Source organism: Podarcis filfolensis (assembly GCF_964270895.1).
Source record: "Podarcis filfolensis genome assembly, chromosome: 5".
Lineage (NCBI taxonomy): Eukaryota > Metazoa > Chordata > Lepidosauria > Squamata > Lacertidae > Podarcis > Podarcis filfolensis.
In genome coordinates this window covers 34,013,533-34,033,120 of record NC_139608.1, presented here as the reverse complement: position 1 = coordinate 34,033,120, position 19,588 = coordinate 34,013,533, and the positions used below count along the sequence as shown (strand labels likewise).

Sequence of the window (19,588 nt, the reverse complement as noted above, 5' to 3'; positions counted from 1 at the left end):
CAACAGTCTGATTGGTCCTAGAACAATAGGATCCAAAAGGCAGCAGTCTGATTGGTCCTAGAACAATGCAGCAGTATGATTGGTTGGCAGGAACCACCCAATCATGCTCCAGATAGAAGTGAATCCACAACCTGATTGGCTTACAGTAGAATTCCGGAATTAGCCAATCATGTGCAGCCCATTGTGTAAATAATGTATATAAAGCAGATACCTTGAGGGGACTTTCATTCATTCCTCCTCACCACTATGAGCTGAATAAAGAGCATGAAATCACTTTGCGACTCTGAGTATATTTCACTGGCGACAAGGATGGGATCCTGCTGAGCTGACTGCCACACACAGCACCGCAGTACCGCCACCTGCCGCACCGCTGCCTCACACCGTGTATCCAGGCTTCAGCTCCGGGACACAAGGAACTCAGAATGGCAACCGACAGCAGCTTCTCGCCGTTCAACCCAGCATCTGGAGACTGGGAAGCGTACGCCTCCCGTTTCACCTTCCTCCCAGAAGCCAAAGGGGTCACCGATGTAGAAGACGCCAAGAAGAGGGCAATATTCTTCAGCGTCTGCGGAGAGGAGACGTTTGAAATCGCCCGGGCTCTCCTTGCGCCTGAAGACGTTGCTACTGTTCCATACAAAACAATAATGGAACAGCTGAAGGGGCACTTTTCGCCACAGCCCTCAGTGGTGGCTCGTCGAAATGCCTTCTACGCAAAGTGGCAAGCCCCTGGGGAAACCATAACTGGGTTTGTGACCTCTCTCCACCAAGCTGCCCAGTTCTGCAACTTCTCAGAGCTGGAGAACATGCTTCGTGACCGCCTCGTCGGTGGCCTGAAGGATGAGAAGCTGCAACGACGCCTCTACGCTAAGAAGAACCTAACGTTCCAGGTCGCTCTGGAGGAGGCCCTGGCAATGGAAGCTGCCGAGAGGTCAACGCAAGAGGCACGGCCGAGCCAGCCGTCCCAACCGAGGGTCCACCACGAAGACCTCACCGACGACTCAGGATCCAACAGGGAGGAGGTGCACCAAGTACAGCAGCGCACTCAAGCAGCCCACATACCACAGCTGCCTCGACGAGAAGGAGGGAACTGCGCAAGCTGTGGAGAAAGTCACGAGAGGAGGACCTGCCATTTCCACAACGCAGAGTGCAGAAAATTGGGACACATCGCCCGGGTGTGTCGGGCTCGGCCCACCCGACGCCAGGCATCAGATGACCAATCCAAGGCCCCCTTTGGAATCAAAGGCCCGGGCCAAGTGGCCCATATGCCCCCCCCGTCTGGGCCTGGGTGCAAGTCAGGTGGCTCACATCAGAGTGTGGGACCCAGAAACAGAGGAGGGGGGGAACTACCTTGATGCCACATATCATCACTCCCCTTCCTCCATCTACTGTGGCACTTCTGGAAGCTGCCTTCCGGAAGTATGTCTGTGGCATTGGAGGAGGCAGAGGCTGGTCTGGTCCATGTAGCAGGTAGGAGAGGGGAGGGATGGGGCAGGTGGGTGAGGAAGGGGGCAGAAGCAGGGAGAGGGTGTACGAATGAGCGACGGGATTGGCTGGATGGTGGGGATGGGAGTGTGCCCCAAATTTGCCTCTCAAAATGTTAGGGGGTATGGGAAAATTCTGGGCTTATAATGATAATGTTCCTCTAAGATTTAGAAAACAGCTAGATATGTTTACTCAGAAGTAAGCCTTATTGAGTTCAATATAACTTATTCCTGTGTGTATTACAGCTGCATTTATTTATTTTTTAATCTTGAGGCACAGAAGCGTGTTTGTTTCCCTCTCTTCCTCAAGTAGCCCAGGGCAGATAACAAGTTTTATAAAGCGAATATATCAACATCACTACTGTTTTGAACTGTTCTTAATATTTTTGTGTTTTTAGGGTTGCAACATACCCTGGGACTTTAGGGCAAAGGGCAGGTAATACATAATCATAATAAAAATAAAATGTGAATATATTAAAATGATAACACTAAAATCACCACCACACAAGAAAATAGTATCTGAGGTTAAATACTTTGTTAGAGGACCACATTTCCATGTCGTGAGATGGTTTTTTTTGCAGTTAGAAGCTCAGATCTAATTTCCAAGATGCATCAACAATTTCGTGTCAAGAGACACATAAAAGCTGTCTTTTTTTGAAAACATTTAATTAAAATGTGTAAAAACATTTTAAATAAGCAAAATAGCTTATGAAAACGGAAGCTCTTCCGAGATGCATTGTTTTCAGGAAATAGTGACTTCTTATTATTTATAGCTCCAGACGTGGTATACCAAGACGTGATTCCCACTTCTCACTGCCAGCAGTGATTTTGGGCTTCTTCCAACTTCCTCCTTGAAACAGAAATACGCTTCTTTTGGTGATCTCATTTGTTTTATATTCTCATATTTTTTCCTGCCCCCACAACTCTCCTTCCTTTGGCTAAGCAGCCTTTTAGAAGTGCCATCCAATGTGGAAGTCTTTGCTTTCCCCTTGAAGAGCGATACTTCACTGTTGGCTAAATCAAGAGTTTTACAATTCTAAAAGCAATGTCTTGGATGTGGAATATTATTAATACAGTATAATGAGTGGGAGGGAGTGTTATTGATACTGGGAGGCTGGGTGAGCATGAATTCATCAGGGGGGCAGAAAAGTTTGGACCAGAAGGAATGAATTGGGTGGTGAGACAGCTTAGGCACCTAAGCAGGCCACACTTGAAGGCCCACAGATTCTCCACGTCAGTGTTAGAAACTTAGATATATAAGCTAACCACGAAATGGCACCTTAAACCTAGGTTACAATTGCCACAACGGAATGTCTAGATACCAATTGAATTTATCGTCATCACCATCATCATTAATTTCATTTCTGTACCACTTTATATTTTAAATGAAAAAAAAACTCAAAGCAGTTTACAGAACATGAAAACTGAAAACAAAAATCCACGTAGCCCCTTCTAATTCTATAGTTCTATGATTCTTTGAATCCAGAATAAAACAAATTAAAGCTTCAAGAAAATATTTTGGATCCTTCTCTAAGTGACATTTTGCTTTCCCCATATTTATTTACCTATTTGATTTATGTATCTGCCCCATAGCAGAAGTACTGGAGGAAGCCAGTGTGGTGTAGTGGTTAAAGTGCCGGACTAGGACCTGGGAGATCAGGGTTCAAATCCCCACTCAGTCATGAAGCACACTGGGTGACCTTGCGCCAGGCAGAGCCTCTTAACCTACCTCACAGGGTTGTACGAATTAACTGAGGAGGGAGGTGAACCATGTACTCCTTGGAGAAAAAGGTGGGATATCAATTCAATAAATAAACTCTTCTGCTTACCTGCCCAAGAAAGCTGGAGGGGCCAGCCAGATGCAGATATTGCCAACCTGGCGTCCAGAGATCTCCACATGGTCACAACTGGACTCAAAATTCCCGGGGAATTTTGAACACTGCTTCACGTGTGTCACCATCATGCAAGGTTCTGTATGGAATGACAGTAAGAAAAATTGGTCCCTCCCATGTGAGAATCTTACAATCTATAATTCAACAGGGAAACAAGTAGGCGGAAGAAAGAGGTGATGCTAAATAGGGAGATAAAATGTTTTCAGCTTGATTTTAAGTAAAGGAGAGGTTGCTACTCTTACTGGATTTCTCAGCAGCTTTTGTTACTATCAACCATGGTATATTCTTGATGCTGAAATCAGTAGGAGGACCTGCTACCTTTACTCTTAGTTGCAGTAATAATCTCATGCCCCGTCATACCATTTGGGGTAAGTGAAGTGCTCGCTGGGGTAATAGGATTATTCTGAATGCAGAGTGGAGAGCAGTGACACTTAATGTGGCAATTAATTGTATCTGGTGGCATTTGTCTGCACAAGCAGGGCTCCAACTTTGCTAGGCTCTTTATGCTTTTGAAAAAGGGCAACAAATGCAGTGGCAAAAATTGGCTGGCTTTGAAAAGGAAAAGTTTGAGAAGCTGCCTATTTCATTGTAAATTGTTGATGAGCTTCTTCAGTAGACCCGTATTTCACTTGTGTGTGTTCTGAGAGTCACTTGGCATCTTTGAACTGTGCAAATAACATGTCCTGACAGATTTACCCAGTAACTCCCACAGGTCTTTACCAAGACAGAGATGATGTTTGTCGACCACACAGAATCCAAGGATGCACATTTGTTGCTGCAATGGAAAATAACTCTGCAAAATAAATGGATTGGGGAGGGGGAATTAACTCTGTGAAAGTATCAGCATGGACTATTTTGATCCGGAAAAATCTAGCAACAACTCAATCAGCACAGGAATAACAACCTCCTGAATCCAGATTCTTCCGGCTATAGTTCATACGGAACACGAACGCCTCCAATATAAAGGCTGCAATTATTGTCATCACCACCATGGTCACAATATAGAAAATCATGAAATAGAGGCAGCTCCAGTGCGAAGTCCCTGATGTCAACCCTTCCATGATGATGTACCAGTCGTTGACGACTGTCAACTCAAACAGAGTAACAAAACTGTTCAAAACAGGAATGACATGCATGCAAGAGGAGGTGGGGTCCATAAACTTTGAGACTGAAGGAATAATAAACTAGAGGTCCAAGCAACCAAAATAAAACACACATAAGTATGAGAAGATAAGATAAATGATTGAGCAGGTGGTTGAGGGACAACTCCAAGCACATCTGGAGGATGTGGACCAATTGGATCCCTTCCAACTGGGACTCAGACCCCATTATGAGACTGAAACTGCCTTGGTCTTGCTGCTTGATGATCTCCCCCAGGCTAGGGATAGAGGTGAAAGTTGTTTCCTGGTTCTGCTGGATCTCCCAATGGTTTTTGATACCATAGATCATGGTATCCTTCTGGACCATCTAGGGGGGTTGGGAGTTGGGGCACTGTTGTACAATGGTTCCTCTCCTTCCTCCTGGGACATGTCCAGAAAGTAGTGGTGGAGGGGGTGAGTGTTCGGACTGCTAGGTGCTCACCAGTGGAGTACCTCAGGACTCCGTTCTCTTCGCCATGCTTGTCAACATTTATCTGAAGCTGCTGGGAGAGATCATCAGGGGGTTTGGGCTGGGTCTTCAGTAGTATGCGGATGATACCCAGCACTACCTCTTGTTTAAATCGGAACCAGTGAGGGCAGTGAACATCCTGTGTGAGTGTCTGGAGGTGGTTGGAGGATGGTTGCCACCTAACGGATTAAGGTTGAATCCTGACAAGACAGAAGTACTGTTTCTGGGGGACAGGGGATGGGCAGGTTTGGGAGACTCCCTGATTCTGAATGGGATAACTGTGGTCCTGAAGGACCAGGTACACAGCCTTGGGGTCATTTTGGACTCACAGCTGTCCGTGGAGGTGCAGATTAATTCTGCGTCCATAAACTAAAGCTAAAATAACAGAGTTTATGAATACATTTATTTTAAAAATAATATGGTCCAGGGCATTGTAATACTGCAAACCCAGAATCCCATTTAATGTGCACTTGCTTTGATGGGGACATGAAATTGTGAGTGACGTGATATTTGGTAAGCAATTTCAAAAAAAATGCAAACTTGGTACACATCCCTGCTTATGAGAAAGTGGAGCAAAAATCTCTGCTTCAGCAAGCAGGGGGTCCACAGAGGAAGGAGCTGGGAGCAAGAAAGGGGAAGTAGGAGAATAATGAAGTCAGAACACAGGTTCTGTGATGGAACTAAATATTCAAGTGAAGTGATTTTCAGCTAAAATTGATTCAGCTAGGTACAGCGGATCATCAGAATCTGCGGATTTTGCAGAATCTTTCTGCAAGAAACAGTGAGCAGCTTATGACAAATAGCAGCAATTAAACTCAACAATTGCAAGGCCAATTTCTTAAGAACAGGAATAACAGCAACATGATAGCAAATACAACACAATATAAAAACACTTCAATACTATAAATGGAACAACATTATATTGGCATTACACATTCTAGCAATTACAAAAATAACAAGGGAGCTCGGCAGTTTTATCTTGGTTCTAAATACACCCGTCCCATGATAAATAAATGTTGCTCACAGTTCTTCTCCCGCAATAACTGAATGGCAAAGAACAGGATTGCAGACAGGTTGGAACTAAAGCAATGGAACAATGTGCTCCTTGAAGCCCAAGGTTTTTATTCCTTTTTAAACAAAGGCTTGAAAGAGTATTCCAGTACTGAAAAAATATAGGAATGCTCCCTCTGTGTGTAGTAGTTTTGCAATTCCTATAAAATGACCAGGGCAATAATGAGAACACTTTACATTTTTTGGGTGGAGACTTGTTGCATCTACACCTCTTTGACCAGTGTAGCTAAATGGGCCCATCCCCTGGAGGGACCCCTATTGCCATGCTGCTTGATGAAATCATATTCCTTAAGCTATGTCCTGTACACATGACAATCTTCTTCTCTGGCGATCACTCGTAGCCAAGTAAGGTTGTCTTCCATGAACAGAGTCTTAACGGTGAGTCCATAAGTGACTGTGGAGGCCAATTCTGGATCCACATGTCCTTCCACAGTGGGGACATAGGTTTCCGGGTGGAAGTTGATCATGGTGAGGGTTTGCCAAGCGTGCCTTCCTCTTAGCACGTTTCTCCCTTGCGTTCTGAGTTTGTGTGTCTTCAAAGTCCATGACACCTTTGGTCAAGGCTGTTCTCCAACTGGAGCACTTGCAGGCAAGTGTTTCCCATTTGTCAGTGTTTATAATACATTTTTAAAGATTTGCCTTGAGAGAGTCTTCAAACCTTTTTTGTTGACCACCGGCATTACACTTTCCAATTTTAAGTTCGGAATAGAGTACAGTAGTTGCTTTGGAAGACGATCATCAGGCATCCGCACATGACCAGTCCAACGAAGTTGATGTTGAAGAATCATTGCTTCAACACTGGTGATCTTTGGTTCTTCCAGTACACTGACATTAGTTGGCCTGTCTTCCCAAGTGTAAAACTTTTCAGAGATACTGTTGATGGAACCTTTCGAGGAGTTGGAGATGGCGTTTATATGTGGTCCATGTTTCACAAGCATACAGTAAGGTTGGCAGTATAATAGCTTTGTTAACAATACCTGCCCTGAGGCACTAGCTTTCCTTCTTCTCCTGCAAAGGAGACCAAACTGATGGCATATTAACATATAAGCAATGCCTGCATGGGGCATCCTTAAGGCTCTTTAGTTGCCTGCCAATAAAATAGCCTGGTTGATCGTGAATATGACATTTCAGAGTGGCTAGATTCCTCCAAACCCTCCACCCCACCCCATTATAGCAAAGTAGTGCTATTTCTGTACTTGAGAGGCACTTCCTTGTTCTTGTTAGACCAGGTCTGAAGTATTCATAATTGCTCAAAATTTAAAGGCTGCTCCGTTTCCTGAAAAACAGTGTTTTCAATGAAATATGCTCTCTTGGGCCAAGCCACAATAGATTTACTTATCTGTCTATTAAAGGTGGAGCTGGGAAATTAAAAGAGTGTTTCTTTTATTTCTATAGGGAGTCAATCAGTGCAATCCTACCCATGTCAACTCAGAAATATGTCCCACTGTTTCCAGTGGGGCTTCTAGTGCGTTCAGCATTGCAAGTTAAATTGTTTGTTTAGGGATGTGGTTCCTTCCTAACTACTCGCTGGTTATCAGAGCAGTACAAATTGTGTAATAATCATATTCTTGGGGTGCAGGGTGTGTGTGTCTGCAATTACGGGGAGGGGGAGCCAGAAAGCTCCACTGTGCAAGTCGAGTTCTGCAAGCTTTTTTCTAGACGCCCGATTTCAAAGTATTTAAGACATTGTATGTATGATTCACCTCCTCTTCTTCCTTGTCAGAGTGCTTGATACGCATTTGGGGATGCAAAGCAGTGAGTAGCTCTGAACTTCACAGTGCTTTGGATTCTAGCCACAGACTGTTAAAGACCAGTGAGTATACAGGGGCTGCATCCTTCAAAACATCACTTTTTTATAATAATAAAAAAGCATAATGGATATAAAACAGTATTTTACCAGGAGGTATTTTCTGATGGTTTTAGCAGCAAATACTCCCTGTTTACTCAGAGAAGATCTCCCAGAACACCTATTTAATGTCTTTCTGGATTATTGACTTTGTCAGAAATCTACTGCCAAGTTCAGTTTTAGATTCCACCCCCCTCCCCGTCTCAGGCTGGGAGATTTTTTTCCAATGCACTGTGTTTCAAAAGCTATTACAGTACCTTTAGTGATGCAGTATTTTCCAGTAAATGTACCTGGACTGTTGAGCTTACTTCACCCCACAGAGGATAGTTCTGTTCCAAATGTAGGTCATTAGTACTCAGCAATTTGTTCCATTACAGCTAATTGCCAAGGTAGAAGTATTATGCTATCCCTCACATTACACACACACCTTTTAAAAGAAGCTCTGTAAAATAATAGATGTTCCACAATTCTATCAGTGTTGTCTATTGGGGGTGGGGGGCAGGGGGAGTTCCGAATAAAGATTGCTTAAAATTTTCATTTTAAAACTGAATGTAAATAATTAACCCATTATCTCACCTTTTTTTTCTTTTCTTATATTAATGTGTGTCTCTGTGTGGGTATTTATTAACCTCCTAACGGGCTCTACTAAGGGCTAACAGACAACCCATGATCTAGCAACTAGTCTGTGTGGGGCTGAGATTTGGGAAATCCCAGCTTTGTTCTCATTGTGCAAATTATTATTTTTTGGTCTAGCCTACCACTGTCACATTGATGTAAGGCTAATGCACTGGTCTGAGCTCCTTAACTGAAAGGCAGAACATGGATTAAATGAGACACTCACAGAACTGCCAAGCTCCTAATGGCTACTTTCCCTGCCTTCAGCTACCGGCAAGCAGATTGTCTGATTCATCCGCTAGTAACAGATGCAGCCAGTTTTATGTGCCTCTATAAACCAGCTTGGTGTGACCTAAAAGGCCAAGGGAACGTGTGGGTACCTTGGAAGCTAAGTTGTAAATGAATGTTGTAGGACTTTTTACATGGCACTAAAAGGTGCTAAAACTTGCAATATGCAAGTTTTCTGGTGCATGGCTCAAATTTGCAAGTGGCTTAAATCTTCTGTTGACTCCAGTCAAAGGCTACTATGGGGTGTGGCGCTCATCTCGCTTCAGGCCAAGGGAGCTGGCATTTGTCCACAGTTTTTCGGGTCATGTGGCCAGCATGACTAAACAGCTTCTGGCATGACGGCACACCATGACGAGTGCCAGAACAGACGGAAACACCGTTTACCTTCCCACCACAGCGGTACCTATTTATCTACTTGCACTGGTGTGCTTTCAAACTGCTAGGCTGGCAGGAGCTGGGACCGAGCAATGGGAGCTCATCCCGTTGCATGGATTCAAACCGTCAACCTTCTGATTGGCAAGCCCAAGAGGCTCAGTGGTTTAGACCACAATATGTACGTTAACTAGGTCATTCACATGATCAGGCAGAAGGGGTCTTCTTTCAGAATATAGAGCTCTATGTGATAATGGGGGGGGGGGAAGAATCCTGAATAGCAGTTGTTCTTGGAAGTAGCCAGAAATTAAATTACTTTAAGTCTGTGTAAGATATTTAAAACACCAACTTGGGTGGAAAATGCAAAGCTTTCTTTTCAACTAGAAAACTGCATCTGTGTGCCTGACAAGTTCTGGGATACATTCTGTAGAACTGTGTGTGCACGCATCTGCAGAGCAGTCTTCCTTAACCTGGTATCCATTGAGTGTTTGAACTGTAACTCCTCTCATTCCTGACATTGGCCATGATGTCTGGGAGCTGGACAATAAAGACATCTGGAGGGTCCCAGTTTCCCCCAATGCTAGTGTGGGAAACTCCTTGCACCCTGCTGCCCTGAATTGGAGCTCATTTTGAATAGATGAGAAGAAGGCAGAAAAGGGAACTTCCCCTGGAATCTGCTGCCTCAGGCAGGCTGCTTTAAATTGCTATGTGTTTCTGTAACTTGAGGGAAGGAAGAGCAGTGTTATCAGACAAAGTCTATTTTCACTGGTTCCCAAAGCCAATAAGGACCCATGATGAATGGAAAGGTTCAAGCCTTTATTGCTATAGCAATAGTGGCTTAGTTTGGATTTCTTTCCAGAAAGAAACACATGACCACACCCATACCTGATTCCTCCCACCCCTCCCAAGTTTGCTCTTGACACACAAACACTAGGTGCTAATTGATGATAAGATAAATACTTGCTTGAAGCCCTATTTTATTTGGTTGCTGTTCTCTACTTGCAAAGCAGCTGCATTTAATATGAACTTCTAGCTTGCTGGTGGGCTGAACTGGTGATGTTTGGGCTGGAACCTGAGAACACAGGAAGTTAGACCACTGCACAGTCAGACCACTGAGTTCATCCAACTTAGTGGTGGCCACACTGACTGGCAGCAGCTCTCCAGGCTTCAGAGTTAGGATATTAAAACAGGAGCTTCTTTGAGGCTATTTTGGGGGCCAGCTTGGGGGCTGTTCGGCTAGCTTAAAACATGCTATTCCTGTGTAAGGAAGATGAGATCCCTGCATTGCAGGGGGTTGGACTAGATTACTCTTGGGGTGGGTCCCTTCCAGTTCTACTTTGCTTCTATGCTGCTGTTGCTTGCTGTCTCGCCCTAGGGTGTTTCACTCTTTGACACCAATGAGGGGGACTTTTGGCCACAAGTTCCTACAGAGCTTACAGGAAGAGAAGTTTGTCTCCTTATCTGAGAGCCAACAACTGCTAGCTTCTCATGGTGTTAGCAAGCCAACCAAAGAGCTCAAGGGGGGCATTTCAACTTTGCCTGCTGTCAGCCAAGCTCAGGATGCCAGGGAGTTGTGGCTGTCCAGTGCAGTATCAGTAGAATCCCTTCCAATACATTGTGCATCTGCTTCCCCCTAGAAAAGTAACACGTGAGGATAAGTACAGCCACAGAGTGCCATGGGGTTGCAAAACAAGCTCATTTCCCATTGCCTTTCTTTGCACCCTTCATAAATTCCCATCCTCTTTCCCACCTGCTCAACTCTAATTTCACCTTCTACCATGCAAATACGACTTTGAGCATCAGAGGCTTCAGTCTTCTCTAAAAACTATATTCTTGAGAAGTTGATGCTGTACAAATTAATAAGGCATATTTTGGAAAGACACCTTGTTAAAAAAAGAAAAGCTATTTCTTCTGAAATAGTCGGACTAAGTATTGTTGATGGAAACTGTGCTTAAGCAGCAAAGGCCATTATATGCAACACTGTGAGAGGGACTGCCATTATTTGCAACACTGTGAGAATGTAAATGACCATGGCATTCCACTTTGTTTCAGTTGCCTTTGTAAAGCCAGTGAAGTTGTTAGCTCTTTCGTGCCTTGCATTTTAATGCAAAGTATCAATTTTGTTTGGCTACAGTTTATCTGATATGCATAGTATTTCACACTACTTCCATCTATCACGGGATCCTCCAATGTTTTCCACTACCTGTCACACCTGATTTTCATAACTACATATTTTCATTTCTAAACATTTACTGCCCTAGTTGGCTAATCAGGGATGAACGAGCAAAAAAGGGCGAGCTTCTGAGTAAGCAGAAATGAATCTCAATGTCTGATCAGACCCATTGCACACATTCACTATCAGTTACTACAAGTACATACTTCACAATAAACATCTAAGAGAAACTGGAGTAAAGCAAGCTGGTTAAGTCAGAGTAAAGCTATACCAGATCTAAACTTTGTTCAGCAGTGGAGCTGCTGCCATTGCTCTCCCTGCAGACCACAGTGATCTACTGGGTGTATAAAGGATTATTGCTTCCAAGCAATTTGTAATTGCTCCGGAGAAAAGCAATTGTGTTAAGTCAGCCACTGAGCAAGTATTGTTAATAGTTTAGCACCAGGTGAACACTGAAAACTGGACAATTGTTAAAGCTTCTGCCATAGGTGCCTGAACTGTATCACCACATGTCTCTGAACACAAGAGGAGACCAGTGCTAGCACAGCATTATGCTCTCCAAATAGCCAACCAGATGCCTATGGGAAGCCCATAAGAAGGCTATGGATGCTGTCACATTTCCTTCTTGTCACCCCCAGCAGCTGGTTTTCTGATACTGGAGTTAATAGCCCTCATGACTAGCAGCCTCCTTTAATTTCTCTGGTGCATTTTGAGTATGACCCTTGGAGTCCCAATTCTATGATTATATGAGTACTGCTTTCATCTTATGTTTATTATAGATTATAAAGCATGAGCATGGAATGAAACTAAAAGCACCATAAATCATAAATGGCCAGCCATCATTACGGCTGCTGCAACTGAAGGCCTATACTCACAACCCACTGGCACAAACAGAAAGTTGTTTGTGCTCCCATTTCCAGTGCTGCTCTCTTCTATCTCCCCATACTGCTGAGTGCAAAAGTGCTAAGCATGAGTGGTTCATAGGTTACCATGTGCATTTATGAAGTTCTCCACCACAGCAAGACTTTATAGCTCTGAGTGGAGAAAGAACATGGAAATACTAGTAGTTTACCAGATATATAATGCGGGTGGCACTGTGGTTAAACCACTGAGCCTAGGGCTTGCCGATCAGAAGGTCGGCGGTTCGAATCCCCGCGACGGGGTGAGCGCCCATTGCTCAGTCCCTGCTCCTGCCAACCTAGCAGTTCGAAAGCATGTCAAAGTGCAAGTAGATAAATAGGTACCACTTCAGCAGGAACGTAAACGGCGTTTCCGTGCACTGCTCTGGTTTGCCAGAAGTGGCTTAGTCATGCTGGCCAGTAAAGCGAGATGAGCGCCACAACCCCAGAGTCGGTCACGACTGGACCTAACGGTCAGGGGTCCCTTTACCTTTACTTACCAGATATCTACTTCCCTTTGAGCTAATTTGTAAAGCTCAGTAATGTGGATAGATTCAGTATTGGTGAATCATATGTTGAAGCTCTCAGTAGGCTATCTAGTATAGTCATACCTTGGGTTGAAGTAGCTTCAGGTTGAGTGTTTTCGGGTTGCACTCCGCGGCGACCCAGAAGTAACGGAATGCATTACGGTTTCGCCGCTCGCGCATGTGCACACGCTCAAAATGACGTCATGCGCATGTGTGGAAGCAGCGAATCACGACCCACGCAGACGCGGGTTGCTTCAGGATGTGAGCAGGGCTCCAGAACGGATCCCATTCGCATCCAGAGGTACCACTGTAATCCAAAACTCTGCTTGATGCAGAGTGAGGGTGTCTTTAACAGATGACTTCCCAGCCCTTGTTGCAGACTCCGTGATGGACAATCTTCCACTCTCCTTAAGTAATTGCCTCAGTTGTCACCTCTGAAACATTTCTCTTAATGTTAGACTACAATCTACCCTCCTGTAAATTATGGCTAAATGTACCCACTTCTTCCAGCCTTACCTCATAGAATGTCTTTTCCTCATCTCTTGCAGATTATGTTTCTGAGGTGCTTTGAATGTAAAGGGTCAATAAAAGCTTTCTGGGAAATGATATATAATTAATGGGAAAAAATTGTTTAAAATAACTTTTGTAAAGAAACCAGAAGCCTTTTTTATTAGGAATTATAGGTACCGATATGTCAAAGGAGCAGAAAAGACTTTTTATGTATGCAACAACAGCTGCACGGATGCTACTAGCCCAGAGATGGAAAGAAGAAAGAGTCCCTACCAGAGAGGAATGGCAAACCAAGCTGTTGGACGATGCTAAAATGGCAAAACTGACCGGAAAGCTCAGAAACAAATAAGAGGAAAGAATGGGAAAAAATTATAATTTATTTAGGACACCACTATAAGCAGAAGAAAACATTAACAGGATTTTAATATCACTTGTAATGTAACAAACACTTTGGACAATATGGACAGATGCAAAATATAGATTATTAAATAATATGCAGTTGAAAATGTTAACAATAAGACCCATGGTAGGAAGTTTCAAGTTTCAGAGAAATCTCTATATACGGCTGTGCATTTGGTATTGTTGTAAATTTACATTTGTAAAACCATATGAAAACAATTTTTAAAAAAAGAATAAAAGATTAAAGGCTAATTTCTGGGCATTTCCAGGCAGAGAAAAGACTCCTGTCTGAAGGCCTGGAGAGCCAATGCCAGTCAATGTAGACAGGGATGAACAAAATGTAGATCAGGATCACTTTTAGATCTCTGGGTGAATTGCAATCAACCGGCAAGGGCTCTCAGTGTTTTTAACAATACCCCCAGCAAAATGACCTGTTCCACCTAGATTAGGCTACTGAAATGAAGTAAACTATTCCGAAGTTGACTTTTGTGCAAAGGCTTGTGAGCAAAATTCAGTGACGGTACTGGAAATAAATTACTAGACTCAAAATATGTTCAGAGGAGCCCTGTTTTTTCATTCTTAAAATATGTCTTTTGCTCCTGACTCTGATCAGTAGATCTAGTGAAAAACAAGGTAGTTTCAGCAAGCCTGAAGTTTGCCAACCCCAGCGCATTATGTTGAGCTGGATGGACAAATTGTCTGAATCAGCATAAGAGAATTTCCCATGCTGACTCGCAGGCTAGAAATAATCACTGCAAACTCACCACAGATAACATATGTTTGTGTCTGGGTCTAAAAACTTGCCCAAATATCCTGTAAGGACAATATGACTGCTTTGTTTGGCTGACTTGAGAGTTTTTTTTTAATGAGAGGGTGGGTTTCCTTTTAGTTCAACTACCTGTGAACTTTGCTTCCATCCCCTTTGTTCGGATACATACTTTGCTCAGCAACAGGAAAAGTCAAGAGAAAACAGAATGCAGCAGCTGAGAACCTGAGCTGGACAGTAATGAAAATGTGTGTTTGAAATTCATATTCCAAGTACAATTTAAATTGTACTATGAATCTGAAATAAAGCTAAAAATGTTCCTAGTAGAGTTTTTTGTTCCCTTTTGCTCACTGAAAGTTTGATGAGCAAACTCATTCTTGCAAACTACAGTCTTGAGAAAAAAGTTGAATAGAGCACACTGATGAATAAATTAACTCTTGAGCACAGCATCTCTAAATTGCCTTAGATAACAGGAAGGCAACTACATTACATGATATGACTATAGTTCCCATTATTATTCGGATCAACTGAATGCAAAGTAGGCATCACAAATCAACTGAAGCAGTATATTCATAAGGTACAGAGAAAACCCATGCACCATAGCCATTTTCTAAACTATTTGCTGCAAGACGTAAGTTGAAAGACTGCTTCCATTACTTAAACATGTGCCTTTTCTGAAGATAACAAAATACATCAGGGGTTGAATAGTCATTTGAATTAAGTTTTGATGAGATCTTCAGTTTGGGGAATTGACTGTACAAAGGTCTTCAGTATACTGTGTCCCAAAACTCCAAATGACTACTTGAAAAGCTAAAGTGTGTTTATTTTCTATATGAAATTTAGTTCAAGCAGGTATTTTGTATAACGTGATTAAATTTATATATGTATTTTAATTTCTCAAATTACTTTCTCATGCTTTTATATACCCTATAGTCATATCATGTAGTGTAGTTGCCTTTCTGTTATTTAAGGCAACCTTGAGCACATGCCCGTCAATTAGGATACTTTCAGTTAGGATACATTCTTACTTTCCCCCTAAAGTAATGTAACTGGACAGCTAGCTTTCTGCTGGGAAACATGGCAGCTGGAGGAAAACTTTTACTTGGCAGAAGTTTACATTTGCCTAGGAAGTTCTCTTCTCATCAGGACACATCTTCTTTTAAGAACCAGTCTTTTCTTTCAGAGAGGATGGCCTCTTTGAAAACCATGGACAAACCTCTCCTATTTCAAAATACTGAACTCTATAGTTTTATGTGGTCAAACATCTCCAGCTGGGCAGAGCAATTTTATATTCCAGTACATCATAGAATGAGACACATCTTCCACTATACGGGGGCAATATTCACCATATTCTATAGCTGCTTAGGCGATGTTATCCCATTAAAATAATTTTGCACCCTAAAATTATTTCAATTAGTTTCTTCCTTGTATTATGTGTTTATTTATTGTTGTCAAAAGAAAACTCCTAAATGACAACAGTGTGGGCAGTTAAGACACAGCTTGAAGAAATCTCTCTTTTTTTCCAAACAACAACAACCCTGCTTTGGGGTATAGAACAGTGCACAAAAACCAAAACTCAGGGCACACAAGCCAATGCAACTTTTTTGAGAGACTGGGCCTTGCACAATGTGTTGTTTGTTCCCCTGCTGGTGTTTGCAAGCAAGCAGTGCCCCCTTCTCCTCCTGACTTTCCCTGGAGTATTGTGCATGAGTCACAACATTAGCCTCTTCTGGGGAATACTAGGTTAGATGAGGAAAGAAAGAAGCAAGCAGAGGAGGTGGGGAGGAGCAAAGGGCCTGTGTGGGGGGGGGAAGGATCCAGCTACATGTTCTAACACTCTGTGCCCTAACTGGTAATGAATATGCCTGAGGCAAACTTCCAACTCTTTGTTTCTTCCTCAGGGCACCATAATAATTCAAAATGACCAACCTACCTTCTTGCAAACGTGTATATATCAATAAACTTTTTTTTTTTAAAAAAAAGACATAACAGAATTAGCCCTGGGTTGACCAGAGGAGAACAATTGTTAGAATCTGGGAAAAAATGTCAAGCAAGCTTTATGTTACGTACTTTTAAGAGTACCTTTGTAGCTTTCATGTTCAAATAGTGCTCCTGCCCTTCTTGAGTCAAGCTCAGAAGCTGCACAGTAACCCCTCCTCCCCCAAACATTCTGCAGGGTACAGAGAGAAATAACCTCTGATTTTCTCTACCTCCATCAGTCACATTCAATGGCTGGTTAATCTTTCTTGTGTTAGGCTACTGTCAGAAAGCCAGCAAAGGGTCTGCATTCAGTCTGGTCTGCTGCCCTCTTTAAGCCTCCCAGCAGCACCAGATTTAGGCTGGTGTGGGCAGGTGCTTGAGTTGCTGCAACTATGACATAGCACACTTGAGAGCATGTGCAGAATGGAAAGGAGGGAGAGGATGCCAAATAAATATTTCAGGCGCCAAATTTTGTCCTTACTCAGGGCACCATAATACCAAAGTCTGCCCCTGCTCCCAGCAAGCACATATAGTGGTACCTCGGGTTACAGACACTTCAGGTTACAGACTCCGCTAACCCAGAAATAGTACCTCGGGTTAAGAACTTTGCTTCAGGGTGAGAACAGAATTTGTGTTCTGGCGGCGCAGTGGCAGTGGGAGGCCCCATTAGCTAAAGTAGTACCTCAGGTTAAGAACAGTTTCAGGTTAAGAACGGACCTCCAGAACGAATTAAGTTCTTAACCAGAGGTACCACTGTATTACTTGGCTTTTTATCTATCCATTTTCATCTACCCTATTTTGCAGCCCTGTCCGACTGCCCCAGGGGAAGTGACCCTGTCCTAGTTGCACTAGTATGGACTATGAGAATGCTTGTGTGGTATTGCAGGAAATTGTGGATTTATGTATGCTCCTGAGTCCTGGCTTGTATGTGTAGTAGAGGATGGGTAGCCTGTGGGAAACACCTGCATTAGGTTTGCTTCGAACTTCAACCTTCAGAGCAGACATTCCCACCCCCCTTTCTCCCTTCCCATCAGTGTTTCTATTCGAAAATGACAGGTGCTGGGGCCTAAGCCTGCCTGAAAAGCCTCGGACTTGAAAGCCCCATTCTAAACAAGTGCGTGCGTGTAGCTATGCCACGAGGGGAGTGCACTTTGTATGTGCTCAAAGGTGCTCTCTTTTCCCCCTTTGGGTAAACTGGCGCTGCAACTAAACCTTTGTTTTCTATGATCCTATGCGCCTCTCCGCCCACCCAGCTTCCTTTGGGGGGTCGCCGCATCTTGCAGACCATCTTACGGCCTCTCCTGACGGGAAATTTCAGACAAAGGCTGGGCTGCTGCCACAGTAGCCGCTTCCGCCAACAGCCTCGGCGGCGTGTGCGTGCGCCACGGTTTGGCGCGGCCAGAAGAGACAAGAGCTGCTTCTGCTGGATCCAGTCCGCGCTCCGATGCGCCAAAGGAGCCGGGCGGCCAGTGCTCCCTCGCCTTCTCTCCAAGTCCTTCCCACGAGCCGGCCACCCATCCCCAGCAAGCGGCCACCCGCAACAGGGGCGCGCTTCCTCAGCCTCTCCCTCTCCGCTGCAGCCTTTGCGCCCCCTTCGGTAGGACGAGCCAGCACTCCATCCATCCCCACGTGGGAACGGGCTCCGGAGGCTAGCGGGGTGAAAGCTTTGGGCAGGGAGGGCGTGGGAACCAAGGGTGGGAGGATGTGAGGCTGGGCGGCAGGGGCGAGGGGGTCGTGGTCCCCACGCCCTCTCCTCCCAGGGGGCGCCGAGACGCGGCACAAAGCCTGCGCGCAACTGGGGCGCGGAGGGAGCTGCCGCGCAACGAGGCGCGTCGCGGATCCTGGTTTGTTCTCTCTCTTTTTTCTTCCCATTCATCCCCTCCCGTCTGCCTCGGACGAGGCTGTGCCCTCGGGGCTCTCTTGTTTTTGCATAATCCTGCCTCCCTCCCTCCCTCCCTCTCTCCCCCTCGCTGGGCTCGCGTTTGATTGATGCGATGGGGGTCACGCTTTCGTTCCCGCGGGCAGCAGCTCGTCGCTGGCGAGGCCAAGCCTTTGTGCAGAAGTGCGCGGCGGCCCAGCGTCCACGGCTGGGCGGGAGGCATTTAAATGCCGCGATTTCGGGGCGGTAACAAAGGCGGCAGCGGGAGGGAGAGAGACAGAGTGAGAGGCGCGCGTACGGCTGCTTTGGGCCGCGGCCAGCAGTAGCGGCGGTGGCGTCGGACGCGGCGCCCAGGAGCGCTCCCAAGTGAGTAAAGGCAGCGACTCCGGCGGATCCGTCCTTGCACTCGCGCACTGCCCGGTTACCCATCTGATTGGTGCTTGGGGGGAGCGGGCAGGGCGGAGGGCGCTCTCTCCGCGCGCAGCTTCGTAGGCACGCACGGATGGATGGACTTCGCTGTGTGCCAGTCTGCCCTTCCCATCGCTCCTGCAGCGCCACTTCCAATTGCGAGACGGATTCGAATTCGTCTCCGAAGCTTTGACGCGCCCTCTCCCATCTCCACGCGGCTCCCATACTTTTGCACTGGGAAATCGCCAAGGTCCTGCAGTTTTCAGGATCCTGGCATTTCCCTTGAGCGACAGAGAAACCCTACATGCATAACGTGTGGTAATGTTTTGTAATGTTTACTGCAAATAATAGATGGAGGATTTCCTTGGAGCGTTCTATCAACGCAAAACGATCAAGCAACTGGTGCCTCGGAATTGATTTTCCCCCCGTTTTTGATTAGGTTAGTTTCTCCCAATTGCCTCTAGCTTATTAAGATTTTGTTCTTGGGATGGGGAAACGGTAACGAGGTTGGTCGTGTTTTTGTTTCTGAAATGGTAATTAACTGGAGGCTCAGTTTCCAAACGTGGGCAATATAAATCTTGGATAGAAAACTTTGCAAAGGCAAACTTGAAAAGTTTTCCCGGTTTGCCTGTAGGTTGGGGTCTTGAGGTTGTTGCTGAAGCAGATTCAAGCAGGAGCAAGACTGAATGAACTTGCATCTCAGCGGTATCATGTAGAGATGACTTGGAGATTGAACAACTTCCAGTGCATCAGGTTTGGCCTCTCAGTCACTCCTCCTGCTTTTCATTTGCAGAATGCTGTTTTCATTTGTTCATCAGTTCTCTGTAGAAAAGAGCAGCCTGCTGAGATAATAATGTTAGCAATCAATACTGCT

General features: G+C 44.7%; 1 protein-coding gene across 6 annotated transcripts in view; it reads left to right on the top strand.

Moving 5' to 3' along the window:
- Nucleotides 1–19,588, top strand: part of ST6GAL1 (ST6 beta-galactoside alpha-2,6-sialyltransferase 1) — a 120,744-nt gene that overhangs the window by 11,229 nt on the left and 89,927 nt on the right. Inside the window, exon 1 of one of the 6 annotated variants that reach the window (XM_083613862.1) lies at nucleotides 17,744–18,024. The exons of 1 other annotated variant lie outside the window; for it this stretch is intronic. The gene's annotated coding sequence lies outside the window, so the exon portion shown is untranslated. Of the gene's footprint in view, nucleotides 1–17,743; nucleotides 19,033–19,248; nucleotides 19,468–19,588 lie in introns of those variants that run through there. 4 more of the 6 variants (XM_083613856.1, XM_083613857.1, XM_083613861.1 and 1 more) reach the window with 4 other exon arrangements.